Raw genomic sequence first — 14,456 nt, forward strand, 5'->3', positions numbered from 1 at the left:
TCTCAGCACCCTGCGAGCCTGTGGAGCTCCTGAGTGGCTGCTCCACAGTGTTTTGTTTTATAATGGCTCCATTTCACACTCCAGTGCAGCTGACTTACCCTACTGTATTTCACTCTCCTTAATTAGATTTCGCTCGTTGTTCCCGAGCCCCTGCAAAGCGCAGAGCCGGGGCTGCTCTCGGTGCTGAAGCTTCTCGGGCTGAATCCCGGGCTGCACCCAGAGGAGCTGGAAGAAACAACCGTGTGTTTTAGGCAGGGAGAAGCTGTGCAGCCAAGGGGCCGGTGCAGGTGCAGCTGCAGCCAGGGGCTCTGCGGGGCAAGGCTGGCCCAGCTGCGGCACCCCCGTGTCCCCGCTGTCCCCGTGTCCCCGCTGTCCCCGTGTGTCCCCGCTGTCCCCGCTGTCCCCGCTGTCCCCGTGTCCCCGTGTCCCCGCTGTCCCCGTGTCCCCGCTGTCCCCGTGTCCCCGCTGTCCCCGCTGTCCCCGCTGTCCCCGCTCCTGCACACCTCCTCCCATCCTCTGCCCCCCGCTCTCTGAATATAGGGCAGTGCTTTTAGAGCAGTGAATTATCTGATAGTTATCTCCGACTCCAAGGGCTCTCGGTGCAGGATACAGCTCCTGAAGCCCCTGGACTTGTAGGAATTTATAGCAGTAGATTGACAGGAAGTTTTTTTCTGCAGGTTGTTTATATTATTGTAAGCTGCTTAGGAGGAAAGCTTTAACAGAACACTAGATAAAAAGAAAATGGGTTTTAAAACCTCCAGTCACTCTTCTTTCTTAACTTGTTCTTGAACAAATAAATGTGAGCCCTGGGAAAATACCTGAAGGCACTTTCACAAGAAACTAGCACAGAACACAGGAGAATGCAATGGGCAAAACATCCTCTGCTCAGCATTTGGCAACAAAAAACCCCACTAAAAACCTGGGGGAAGAGCAGGACCTGGGCAGTGAGGTCAGACTATGAATGCAAGCACTTGGGTATTTGAATAAATAAATGGTCCTTGCTTTTTCTACCAGTAGGATCCCATATCCTGCAGTATCACGTATCTTAATAGCTATTGATTTTCTTCTATATTCTGCCCACAGCTAGATCAAAACTTCATTCAAATGAAAAACTCATGAACATGCTGGCAGTTATTTTAGGTGAAGGAAAGACAAAGAGTTGGGAAACAGAACATTAAACAGAATATTCCTTTTAGCATTACACAGAGGTCCCATTTACTAAGAAGGACCTTCAGCAATCCCAATGAAAATTATTTCAGACCAAGGACAGAAACAGAACAGTTGCCTCTCATCTGCAGCAATACTGAACTTACACCTTTTGGGAGACAATTGCATGTCTTTCAGTCATTTAATACATCCTTATCTGCCCCAAGGGCCTGCCCTGTTGAGAGAAGGGCAGCACAAAAAGGAACATAAAATCTCCCATGTGGTGCCACAAGGCAGCCTGTGCTGATGCCTTCCCCCATCATCCTGAGCAGAGGAGGAGTTCAGAGCCAGAGGAAGAGTCTCCCTGCTGCCAGTCCAGAAAGTCCAATGGAAACATGGGGCTGCTGTCAGGACAAAACCAGGATCATTGTTTGGGATTCAAGGCAGTTCAAGGGAGCTGAAACCTTCATGTGAAGAGAAATGAAATCAAGCAGTGACTCAGCCTGTCCCGCTGAATGATACCAAAGAATAAAGCAGTCTGAATAAACAGTCTCAATCCTGTGGTTCTCAAGTGCTGAGCACAGGGGAAAAGCGATTTTCTATGTCAGCACTGCTGGTTAATAGGGGCAGACCAAACAGGTTTACTTTTATGTGTCTGTCTTCAGTCTGGAGGACAAGAGTTTCCTCCAGGCAGGGAGGAGATATCAGTTGGCCTAAGTGAAGTCTCAGCAGGAAGTTTCCCTGCAAAATACAGAATTTAAATAATTTATTTGCATTTCTTGTATTTAAACAGGATACTAAGAGGGAGAAAGAAAGAGAAACCTGGGAACAGCAGGCAGCTTCCTTGGAATGGGAACTATAAACACAACAGTGAAAGAGCAGCTGAGTTCCTGTGCAAAACATGGTATAAAGCCTGGCAATTCTCAATGGTAAAAATAACTCAGAGCAAATTCACAACCCATAGCAAACTGAGCAGCAGCAATTCAGAGTTTAGTCAATAAAAGAATACATTTCTCTAGTATATTCTCTAATATTTTAGCATATTAGTTACTGTGTAATAGGAGCACAAAATGTGCAATGGAGATGAGATGCAGGAAGCCAAAGAGAGACTTGGGCTGGAAGAGAAAGCTACTGCAAATTCAAGAGAAGACAAAGCTTTTTGTCCTGCTGTGCTGCCTTGGTCAGCTGGAGAATTGGAGGTTTGTATCTATGGGGTTAAAGAATGTTTTTTGGGTAGAGGCAGAAGTGGGCTAAGGAGCCACAAGGAAAGGGAAGGGATCACGTGTTGCTGGAGCTCAGGTCTATAGACGTAGCTCACAAATGCAGAACTGGAGGTTGGGATTATAGTTCCATGCTGGTGTAGTTAGCAGGGATAGTTGAACAGATGAGCAAGCTGCAGGAGAGGTGAGTAACCCTCAAAGAGTCACGGATCCCTATCATGCTGTCACCCATGCCCTTCAGCTCCTCCATGAGTCTTGCTGTCAGGGCATGGGAAAGAGTTCCCTTCCTTCAAAGCAACAGCACAGAGAGTGGATCACTGCTTCTGGGCAGCTGAATTGGGACGTCCTGGGAGGAGTATCTTAGTCACCTGCAGCCTCCAGGATCAAACAGGAGGCATCAGGGGAGTCAGCTGTTTTCCCTGCCTTTGCCCTTTGCTGTGTGTGAGAACAAACTTCTGACACCTGGATGGGTACAGATGGCTCCATGCTTTCTTCAGCAGTAGCCCAAAAGAAGTACCTGAAATAGACTGACCTTTTGATTATACACAGCCAACTTGCCTGCTCTTTTAGCTACTGCTGTTGAGTTTTCCCAAGCAATCTCTAAACATAAAATAGGAGTGATTTTAAAAGAAAATGGGTTCATCAGGTCAGTGGTAGTGTAATTCTGGAAAGGGTATGAAAGTGAGGAAGTAATGATAATGCACGAATTGAAGGGCTGATATAATTTGCCACAGCTGCACTGAGGTAAGAAATTGTAAATAAAACTTCCTGTCTGGCTGGAACATAATGAGTTCCCTACCTTTTAACAGTGCCTGCAAAATAAATTAAAAGAAAACACATACTGCCTTCCTTTGTTTGCAGGTAGTATCTATTTATTAAGGTAAAAGGAAGAGTGACAGACAATACTGCTTCTGCACAACAATACTTGCATTAACTCCAAAGTCCTGGCTAATGCCCAGAGATGAAGAAAGTAGGGGGAATGATACTGGCATGGGAATAAAGTGATCTGAAATTTCCACTGACAGTAAAATAGGGAGAGTAATGGCCAGTGGAGGCTTGTCCCTAACCCTCATGTAGCCTTCCTTGTGCTGGAAGGAACAGCAATTCCTCCCTGTGATTTCAGGGAGGGAGAGGACATTTGAAGGAAATGGCTGTTTCTGGGAGAGAGGTATTATTAGTGGTGGTTAACTGCAGCCACTGCTTTCAGAACTTCTTAGTGCTTCAGTACAGACACTGTCCTTGCTGCTCTGCAATTTCAGACTGGACTTGCAAGTGGAGGAAGCCCAAGACCAGAAAGGGAACAGTAGTGCAAAATGAGTGATGTGAGAAGGACTCCCAGTAAAATGTCCGTAGCCAAAAGGGGTGGAGCTGAACAAGCTCACTAAAGGGCACTCAACAGCTGAGCTTCTGAAATGCACAATCATTGGACAATACTTCTTATAAAACTGTGTGAAGATACCCATTTACCTAGCATGTGATTCACATGTCCCACCAAGTTTCTGTGAACAGGGATATGGCTAAAAGCAAGCAAAAAAGGAAAGAAAAAAAAATTATTTTTCCTACATATAACAGGACTCTGCATAGTTACTTCTCATTCCCTTAAACCTCACCACAGGCAGGAACCCAATGTCAACTGACTGATCAAGGCTTCTGTGAACTACACACTTCAATTTCTTATCTAGAGAACAAAATGGAAGCTATGGTAACAGAGACAGGCCTGATAAAGTCCATCAAAGCCTGAGAAGGAAACTCAGTCTACCTCTGCCTCGAGCTGTGACCTGTCTGCTGAGGCTCCCAGCCAGAGGGGCACTCCTTGTGACAGTGTGATGGGGATATAAATAACTCTTACACAGACACAACCCACTGCACAACTGCCTCTGATCTTCACCTGTGCTGTGCTTGGGCTCCTGGTTGGAAGGAAGGCATGTACATCCCTCATTTCAGGGGATACCTCTTGGAAGAATACATCACTAAAGCTGTTATCCAGAAACCAAATGATCAAAAGTGTTGGAATTCAGATTGTTAATTTCAGCTCAACCTGCTACATTTATCTTACTCCATATTTATATAAAACACATCTGGAAATTGTGCCACTGCTGTAATTTATAACTTTATGTAAAATACATTTTAAATACAAAGAGCATTTCTAAATATAGTGCTTTTATAGACAAACACAATGTCAAATTTTGCAGATTTTCTACCTTCTGAAGAAATAGATAGAAAATCAAAATATAGTACAGGAAACTTTTCTCCTAGGAAGTATAACAGTTTTTTTATAACACACTCAAAGGCAATTTACTGTGACATGACTTAAAAAGTGAAGCTCATTTTTACAGTGTATAGGGCGGTTTTGCAGCATGGTAGAATTTTGCTGTATGCCTGACAGCACAAAGAATAGTGTGTGAAATACAATGTGGATTTAATGTGACCAAAAGCAGAAGCTAGTTTATAATCATCATTGCTGCAGAACACAAATTCTTTTGGGGGAAGCCTGGAGCAGGGTGTCTTGAGCCCCAGAAGAGAAAGCAGGTCATTTGTGTCAATGAGAAAAGGATGCATCTTGGCTCGCTTTGTTTTCCCACAGCTAGTAACAAACTGCATCCTGAGCTTAAAAGCAGAAAACCTGGTGAGGTCAGCTGTATTTCTGCCATTTGTCTGTCCAGGCAGATTTTAAACTCAGTGTTACAAAGAGATTCTTATTGTTAAAAAAAAAAAAACTCCTTAAAAATAAAATAATAATTAAAAAATATATAAATAGCACACAGCATGGCAGAGCACTGGACAAAGCAGAGTCTGCCTTCCTTTCTAGAGGAAAGGGCTGGGCTGCTGCCCATGCTGTGCTGCCTCTGGATTCATCTGGATCCTGGCTCCTGGGGCAACCATGAGGGAGCAAGCTTGGGATAAATCCTGTGCCCCCAAGGTTGCAAAAGGCTGCCTAATATACAGTTTGCCCAGTAAGAGGGGCTGTAGGACAGAGCCAAGTGTAAGCACTCATGTTTACACTTTTCAGCTTTTTTTAAAACAAAAGGAGGGTTGGCACATCCTGTTGTTATTAATCCATTAAATGCACTAAAAGGAAGGGAAATCCAGGTGAAGTAAGATACAGAAACTTGTCTGTATTATACCATTGCCACTAGATTTGGGAACCTCTAGTGCCCTTGCACTCCCATTTGCACTATCAAGGTACCTGGCCTTGCAGCCACTCAGTCTGTGCTCAGAACTTTGTTTAAGGTGCATCCCATAATACCTTCTGCCTCATGGTGATTTAGGAGCATTTGCACTGGAAAAATAAGAAAGAAAGTAGTGCTTGAATTGCCTATATAAAAATGCTTAAAATTGTACTCCCTTTTGGTATCACTTTGGCATATGTGATGAATGTAACAAAGACTGAGAGATACAATGCTCAGCACAAACTAGCATCATCTCTTGGAAGATATACATTAGTAAGAGATCTGAAATGGAAGCAAAAAAAAGGAATATCAAAATTATTTAAGAGCAGCAAACAAAATCATAAATAGTCGTTTTGTCATGCATTTGCTATATAGCCACAGCTCTGGAATTTTAAGTGGTAGCGTTGGAGAAAGGAAGCATTTGGCCAGGTGCAATCTGAATTCCAGTTTCATATTATTCCAGAACCTGTCCTCTAGTAAGTCAGACAACTAATACACTAATAGATGTCTTTATCACAGCAGCAGCACAATCAGCCTTTGGCCAGATTTTTTTTAGAAACTGTCACAGAATTAGCTTTATTCTAGAGTTACCAGTATCCTAATTCTGTACCTCAGAGGATTTCTAAAACCACCATGCAAAATGAACATATGGATTAATTACAGAAAGAATAGATACTAACACTTACCTCTGAAAAATAATCAATATTGCAGAAAAGGCTTGTAAGCAGAATTAAAAAAGAGAGGTAATTTTCTTTAATCAGTTTTGAGCTTTTATGCATTACCAAGTTTCATTAGTACTTTTTGTTTGCCTGGAACACACATACAAGGGGAGAAAGGGATGTATATAAAACTAGCTCAGAAAGTTCTATCACTTTTTATATACTGTTCCTTGCCTACCATTAAAAAAAATAAAAAATCTGTGTGTACTTTTCATCTTTCACACATTTTAAAATTATACAGTAGTATATCAATTATAATTGAGTGGCAATAAAAAATATTATTTCTCTCTGCTAGATGTATGGTATGCGTGAGTCAAAGCAAAGATTTGTAGGGTGTGGAGAGATAATTTAAAAGCATAATGGCTGCTAGTGCTTGCTTATGCTACTAACTTTGTTTTCTTTCCCCTTTTTTATATTTGTCATATAATTTTTACTGTGTGTATTTCTCCTCAGAAAACATTTCAAAAGACATTATAATCTACCACTTTGCCTTTTAGAAGGTCATTAGTCACACAAATTGTCATTTAAGCTGAACTTGACATTTGATGAATTTTCTGTTTCAGCCTGTAAGAAATGAGACTGGAAGCTGAAACAAGACCAAGGCAAATTATGAGGGACGCTGCAATGCCTGCCCAGCTGAAAGTATGTTCAAACACATGGGTTCAGGGAGTAACAGACACATGAACATTTTGAAAAATGGATATTAAGATGGAGAGTGTAAAAGGACAATCTAAGCCTGCAAGGGTAGTGCAGGGACCTTCCACTGTGCACTGTTGCCTTGATGCTCCACTCAGCATAGTTAATGATACTTGGATTTCAGAAAACTGAAAGGTACACCTGCAGTTTTTAGCTATTATGGTATCTTGTAAGAAGAGCCTTTACTGCTTTTCAGAAGTGACAGCTACAGGCACAGACCTGAAATGCAGAGAAGTCAGGCTGCACTGTTTCCAGATGTATTATTAACACCACAAGTGCAGTCCCCCCAACCTTACCAACAGAAGTTTCAGCTGTCAGATTTAGGGATTGAAGAGCCCTTTCACTTTTCCCTTTCTCCCCATCTGACATCACAATGGCCAGCTTTTACAGAGCAGCAGAGAGGGAAGGAGCAGCATTGGCAGATGCTGCTGGTGGTTGCCACTTGCCGCCCACGCTCCCCAGGGCTCTCCTCATAATCACAGCCACATTCTGCACACAGGTTTGCTGCTGCAACGTTATTCTCCACCTACAGCTCTGCTTCATGCAGTCTGATCTTCATTCATGCTTTGTTACTGCAGTTTTCCACATTTGCAGGCTCACTGTAGGACAGAGCCATCTCTTTGTGGCTGCAATCCTCTGCTTCACTCAGATTTGTTTCACATCAAGCCTCTTGTGTACAAGTCATTATAAAAAAATGTTTGGTGGAAAAGTAATTTATAAACCATAAATAGAACTATTTAGTCCCTGTTTTTATCAGTGCAGACCAACACAGCTCTTAATTGCAGTACTAACCTGGTCCCAAGCAAAGGCCAGCTGTGTCCAATCATCCAGGGGATGGACCAGAACACACCGAATAAAGGAAATGGAAAGTAACGCCAAAATGTTTTAAGATGTAAAATGACACAACGTTCAATGAACACTTGCCAACAACATCTCTAATTACTGCAGTGATTAAGTAGTAAAGAATTTGGTCCCAAGGGGATTGCAGTTCTGAAGAAAATACGGTGCCATGTGTTACAGAATTTTTTCTTGCAAATCATTATGGAAATCCTGCTTCCTCTGGTTCTCCTAACAAACTCCTTCTTTGCAAAAACCATGCTTCGTTTGTGAAGTGCAGAGGGAGTGTAGCTTGCCTGCTTCTGAAGATTTATGTCTTTATTGCCATGTATTCAACTTGCCTTTTAAAAAAAAATCCTTTTATGTCTCTAAAGAAAGAAGCATAGAAGGCATTATGTATTTGCATACTGTAAGGGTTCCTCTCATCCTTGCTGAAGAACAAACAGGGAGTAGGGGAGGGCTAGATAAAAGCTTAACGCAGCATGGCAATGGCCTAACAAACAGCCAGAGAAACTGCAATTAATGCAAGACCAGTTTAAAATCATAGTCCCTGGGGACATCTTAGAAGACCTTGTTTAGAAATACTTTCTTCTTTTTCATAATTCTATTAACCATGAGATCAAAATTTTTCCAGCTTAAAAAAACCGAGAAGCACAACAAAAAAAACTTCAGGTTGAATAACAAAAGCATTCGAATTGATTTTAATTTACTGGTTTAAACTTTCTGTAACTGTGGATCAAAATGTCTATTCTACAAACAAAATATGTCTCTCACCATAGCATGCTCATGTTTATTGTGTTTTATTCTCAGCAGGTGTCCCTCGATGTATGCTCTGTTGCCGTCTTTTCATTCAGCAAAGGAAGTGGAAAAGATCCTTATCTTCTTGCAGATCTAGAATAGGAGACAAAGGACAGCAAGGGAATAACCATGGACCTCCTTCTCTGTTTTGTGCCAATTTTTGAATCAGATCCATGTCTCTGCTGTCTTCATACCCTTTGCTATACAGAGCTTCCAAACACACCATGGCCTGCTCACAAAGAAATATTGAGCTCTCACAAGGTACTTTTATCAGCACGTCAAAGCAACACAATTATCCCCATTTCACTGGTGCACAAACCAAGACTCAAACATGCTCTATGGAGCATGCATGGCAGGGAAGTAGTGCTGTGTGTTCCCAGGCTATGAGTGCCATCCACATCCATCAGAAACGGGGCACTTCTGTCTGCCGTGCACAGAGAGCTCGAGGGAGAGGAGAAGGAAAGAGAGGCACTAGAATGTAACACCCTGGGGTTTAAGCTTCCTGTTGTCCTAAGGAGCACGTAGAATCAGCTGTAAACAAATAAAAACAAGATAAACTGATTTCAGACACAGCTTTTAGAGGAAAATCTGACACGTGGTTAAACGCGAGCGAGAAACGGCGACACGGGCAGTTCTGGCTGTCAGCTGTGCCCCACCAGCCTGGCTGTGTGCTGCTGGCATGTGGTCAAACCTAGGAGCACCATGAAAAACAAACCAGCTACAGCAGTAAATTAAAATGCTTCCTCTTGCTTCTTAGTGGAGATGAGGTTTAGCTGGAAAGGCAACAGATGCTCTGAATTTCAGTGTTTAAAATGAGACATTGAGGCTCTTCCTTTTTAGCCAAGTTGTTACGAGTATGGGAGAAGATGCTCTTTTTTTTCCTCAACATTGAATAAGATGTTAAACTTAGTTTTCTAAGCTCATTTCATGAATCATTCATGATCAAGTACAAATCCTCACAAACTCACAAGCTTCCTGGTCGAGAGCACTGAACCAGCAAGAAGACTGTTTAGGGAGATTTAATGGGGAATGCCAAAACAGTTAAAAATACAACTGGAAGGATCATAAGCAGTAGGTGAATTCATTGGACCAGAACTCTCATCTATTGCTTTAGTCCATTTGTACTATCAGCAATACTGATAATAAAAGTGTTGCAGATTTTTCAAAAAACTCAGATTCACAAATTCTAATTTATTTTCTTTATGCATCTGCAGTTGTTATTTCTGTGAAGGGTATCATGCCATCCTGCAGCACTTGTGACTCACTGAAATTCTTTTTTTGAGACTTAGCAGTATGAATGTCTAAGTAAGTCATGCAGAGAAAAACACTCATTTTGTATAAAATAGATCAAACTGTGTTTACAGTGACCAAAAAACTTCCAATAAATATTGCCCCCACAAAATCTGACAAGACAACCAGATTTAGAGGGAAATAGATTAGCTGACTGGCAAATGTATTGAACTGAGACCACATGTTTGGGGAAGCACTGAAAGCAAAAGTCTCCACACAGATTTTCCTGTCCCCTTTTCTCACTCACTCACTCACTCACTCAGAAGGTCTCTCTGGCATCTGCTCCCATCACTCATAACCTTGCTGAGGGGCACAGAAGGATGGGTCTGGGGCAGACATGCTAAGGCAAAGGAAGATTAAAAGGCCTTCATGGTTGTGAAGGGAATAAACAAAGTGTACCCTGCTTGTGAAATGGCCAGGTGAGGGTGAGGTTACAACAGTGCTGCATCAACAGCACAGCCAACATGAAGAGAAGGGTCAGCCTTCAACACCCCATGGCCAGGAGAGCTGCCTCTCCACGAAGGGATGCTCTTGCTCTCCTTGCACCAAATTTTCCAGCACTGCCTCCCTAACTTCCAAACAACAGGTCTAGTTCCTTTTCCTTTTAATAACTACTGCCACTGGTGGAAGTGTGGACATGACCCATCAGCAAACACAGCAGTGACCCTCAGCTGATGATTTGGAAATGAACACACATGTTCACAGGCTCCTAATTCCTCAGGGCTGGAAACTCCTAGTACCCAGATTCTTCTACATCTATCCAGCATTTGGCTGAACTGTCACCAAAGCAGACATGTGCTTTCTGGCAGCACCCATAGCAAGGTCCCAGGGGCACCAGTTTGCAATTGCTGTCAGAAATATGACACAAGAGACCAGGAATGGCAGGCTGCCACCTCTGTCACTCACCAAAAAAGGAGACTGGATACGGCCATTCCGTCATGATTTTTCAAGTCCTGTAACACCTGCATGATGTTATAAAAACACAGGATCTCTTGTAATCAGAGACCTCACCTACAGCATTTTCATACAAACTGAGTACACTCAAAATGCAGGGAGAAACTGCTTAGACCCTTCTACAGCTTGCTAGTTCACATTTTTGTTTGAAGCTTGGGTACAGTGGAAAGACATGTTAAAAATGTTGATAGGCTAAGCTTGAATTTTTTAAAGAAAATAATTGTGCTCTAAAAAAAGACATAAAATTATTCATTTATACCAAATATCAGCTGCTTCTGTTTTCTATTAAAACAGCTCTGGCTTTCTGTTTTACTGTATTAGAAGAAAATCGGGAGGTTTTAATATTTGAGGCTTGTGCTGTTGTAAAAGCAAAGACTCACATGGCTCCTAAACTGTTCTAAATTGCATTTGAACGGAAATGTACATAAACTTTCACCTTTTTGAAAGAGTAAAATCCATGTATTGCCTTGAAAAGGGCACTAAATGGCTCCTGCATTTAGAACTGGATGGCAAACTCTTTTACTGCAGTGTCTGAGATGCCACTGCTGGCCTTTGCTATGGTGTCAAGCATCAGCCTCAGTGGCATTGCAATTTCCCTTCTGGAAACAAGTTGGTATTTGTGGACCACATTACACTGAATGAAATTTGCAGTCTCTGATGCCTGCTAGTGGGACATTTGTTACATGCTCTGTTTTGAATGTAGTAATACATATTTCAGTGTGGCACTGCTTCTTCAAAAGATTAAAAACCTCTTGGTCCTTTGAGACTTGTGTCAGCATCCGATTTCATGTGCGCAGTAATCTTTAAATATTAATATGGGGCAAGGTCATGCTCTCTTTAACCCCCAAAATGGAGTTAGTAAATCATGATCTGGCAGTAAAAATATACAGGGCACATCAGTATTTGTTTAGGGCAAAATCTAAATTTAAATTAAACTAAATTGGCTACTGGTATTTTTATAATCACATATACGTAACATTTTATTTGTGGTCAGGGAGGGAAGTATGGATATTCTATGAAGCTGTAGTTGAAATATATTTATTAAGATGATATTAATAAAATCATTGGCAACAGAGAAAGAATGTCTGAAATACCAGTTAGATAAATTTAAAGTGGGAATTGTGAAGCTCTTGAGGCAAATCTGCTGCTGTCAGATCCTCTGTTGACTGCAGCAGAATGAGTCAGTTTGCACCAGATGAGCAGAAGCCTTTTGGGCTCTCCTCTAACCTGAGCCACTGATTTATGGCATGACACTGGTAGTCTCTTTGACCTCTCTATATGCCATCCATCCTGCTAAGAAGCAGAGGAGGGGGGAGTGCTGGACCTTCCTGGAAACCAGATGATAGACCCAAATAGACTTTCCCTAGGCAAAATAAAACATTTCAGAGTTAAATTTCTTGAGAGAGGCTGATGGGTTAGCCTTGTAATTCTCCATACATTACCATTCTGTGTTTTCCAGAGCTCAGCTCCCAGTGCAGCTGAGGTTCATGCCACACATAACTAACCACATTTGTTTTGCTGCCAGGGGACCTCCCTTGCTACAGAGATGGGGAATGGCTTTAGCCTACAAAAGAGAGCCAGCTGAACTTTGCAAGGAGTCAGTACTGTGAGCCTATGACCTTTCATATGAGGTACTTAGAGGGCAACAGAGAGGTAGCAGAGTCTGGGGAGGGAGTCTTCACCTAAGCACTGGGAAATAAAGGGAGACAAATCATTTAAATTTAAAAATACAGCAAATGCACTTGCTAAATAGACAGCAAATGTGTGATTCTCATTTAGAGCAGAGAACAGAATCGTTCAGGTTCAGCATTAGTGATTTGAGCTACCAAGCAGGCAAGATTTTCCTTACAGAAACATCTGAGACAAAAGGTGATCATAAATAATCAGCTAAAGTAGCTTCATTTTGCTCTTTGCTTTGCTTCCTAAAGTTGCCAATTTTAAATTATGTATATAAATTTTGTGATGTCCATTGGGAGATGTGCTCAGGCTTTCAAACTCATTTCCTGTGGCCCTTTTACTTTGGTCTGAGCCTGAAAGTGTTTTATGGCCTCCCTGGCAGAGGCAATGTGAGTCTGTGGATCAGGTCACGCAGGCTGCATTACACCAGACACAAGCCAGGCACCAGGAGGGGTGCAGAGCAGACTTGGAGTCTCCAAGATGCAGCAGAAGCACCAGTCTCTAACACTACAGAGTGACTCAAGCACTGTTTAAATCAGCCTGTGCCACCATTTGGGGCAGGTTCCACAGCTCAGCAAGGCTGAGCTTCAGCAGGAACAATCCTCCCAGATCATCACCCTGATTTTTGGCTGTGGCTTCCAGTCTGGGGACCATGAGTGCTCAGGAATCTGTGGATCCATTCTGAGGGCTCTGCAGAGGTAGTGAGGTGTTTTCAGCAGGCTTATGTTTGCTATGCAGATATCCACACCTCCACTAAAATCCACGGATTACAAAGTTTGATTTAAGACTTTGCTCCCATATATTACAATTTGGTACTAATACTTTGCAGTCCCTTTTTCACAGATAAGTTTTATCAGCAGCTTCAGAACACGTTTCCAGTGCTCACTAAGCAGTCTTCTCCCTCTAAAAGCTCACTGGAGTTATTTTGTAATATTTAAAATTGTGTGAAAATTCAATCCTGCCTGATTATCCTGAGGCATTACTTGTGTAAATCAGACTCTAAATAGAAAAAGATCTTACTCTTAGGAGGATGCAGGAGCAAAAATACAAGATAATGGGCAATGAGAACACTGAAAAAGAAGCAGATTATTTGACAAAATAAATGACTGGGGAAGGAGAAGGAGGAAAGGCAGGACAGAAAAGAAGCAAATCGAGAAATTAGCCTGTAAGAGTAGAAAGTCACGTTAATTCTCTCTACACCATCTCTTTTAGCTTGGAAAACAGCAAGGACAAGGGCTCCAAACGTTACACAGGTGAGGTGGCAGCAGCTGTGAGGTGGCATCTGGCAACCAACACCTTTGGAGGAGCTCTGCACTTCTGTGGCTCCTGAGGCAGGGACCAGACCCATGCAAAATGCCAGTCACATGACTAGTAAAAAAACCAATAAAAACCAAACCAACCAAGTAAGCACAAACGAAAAAAAATGTGACTGAATTTAAAGCAGATCAGTGGAAAAGGCTCAGAACAGCCCCAGGAACCACAAACATCCTTCAGCACAAACCATGCAGCCCCAAGGAAGCACAGAGCAGAGATGGAGGGAACCTGGAAAAGCCTGGTTTTCCACGTGAGACAGCAGAATAGTGGTTTCAGGGTGCTCATTTCAGCCAAACGAGGGAGCTGCACCTGCTCTGGCAAATAATTTGATTGTACAGCCCCTTCTAGAGAGTGAACAGAATGTCAGCAGCACAAGGAGTCACCATTCCCAAAGGCATCTTTCTGATGGATACTTCAATACCCTGGTGTTTTTAGACACACACACATACACAAAAAAAAAAAAAAAAAATTATCCCCTCTGAGACATCAGAGAGGGCAATGGCCAGGGCAGAAAAGAAAATGCAGACAGCCAGTCTGGGGCTGGGATCATCTGAAGAAGTGCTCAGAAGCAAAACCTGTTTCAGGAGAAGGATTCTGGCTTGTCAAGAGCAGAATTAATCACAAAGAAACAGCAA

Source organism: Oenanthe melanoleuca, chromosome 8 (assembly GCF_029582105.1).
Source record: "Oenanthe melanoleuca isolate GR-GAL-2019-014 chromosome 8, OMel1.0, whole genome shotgun sequence".
Taxonomy (NCBI): Eukaryota; Metazoa; Chordata; class Aves; order Passeriformes; family Muscicapidae; genus Oenanthe; species Oenanthe melanoleuca.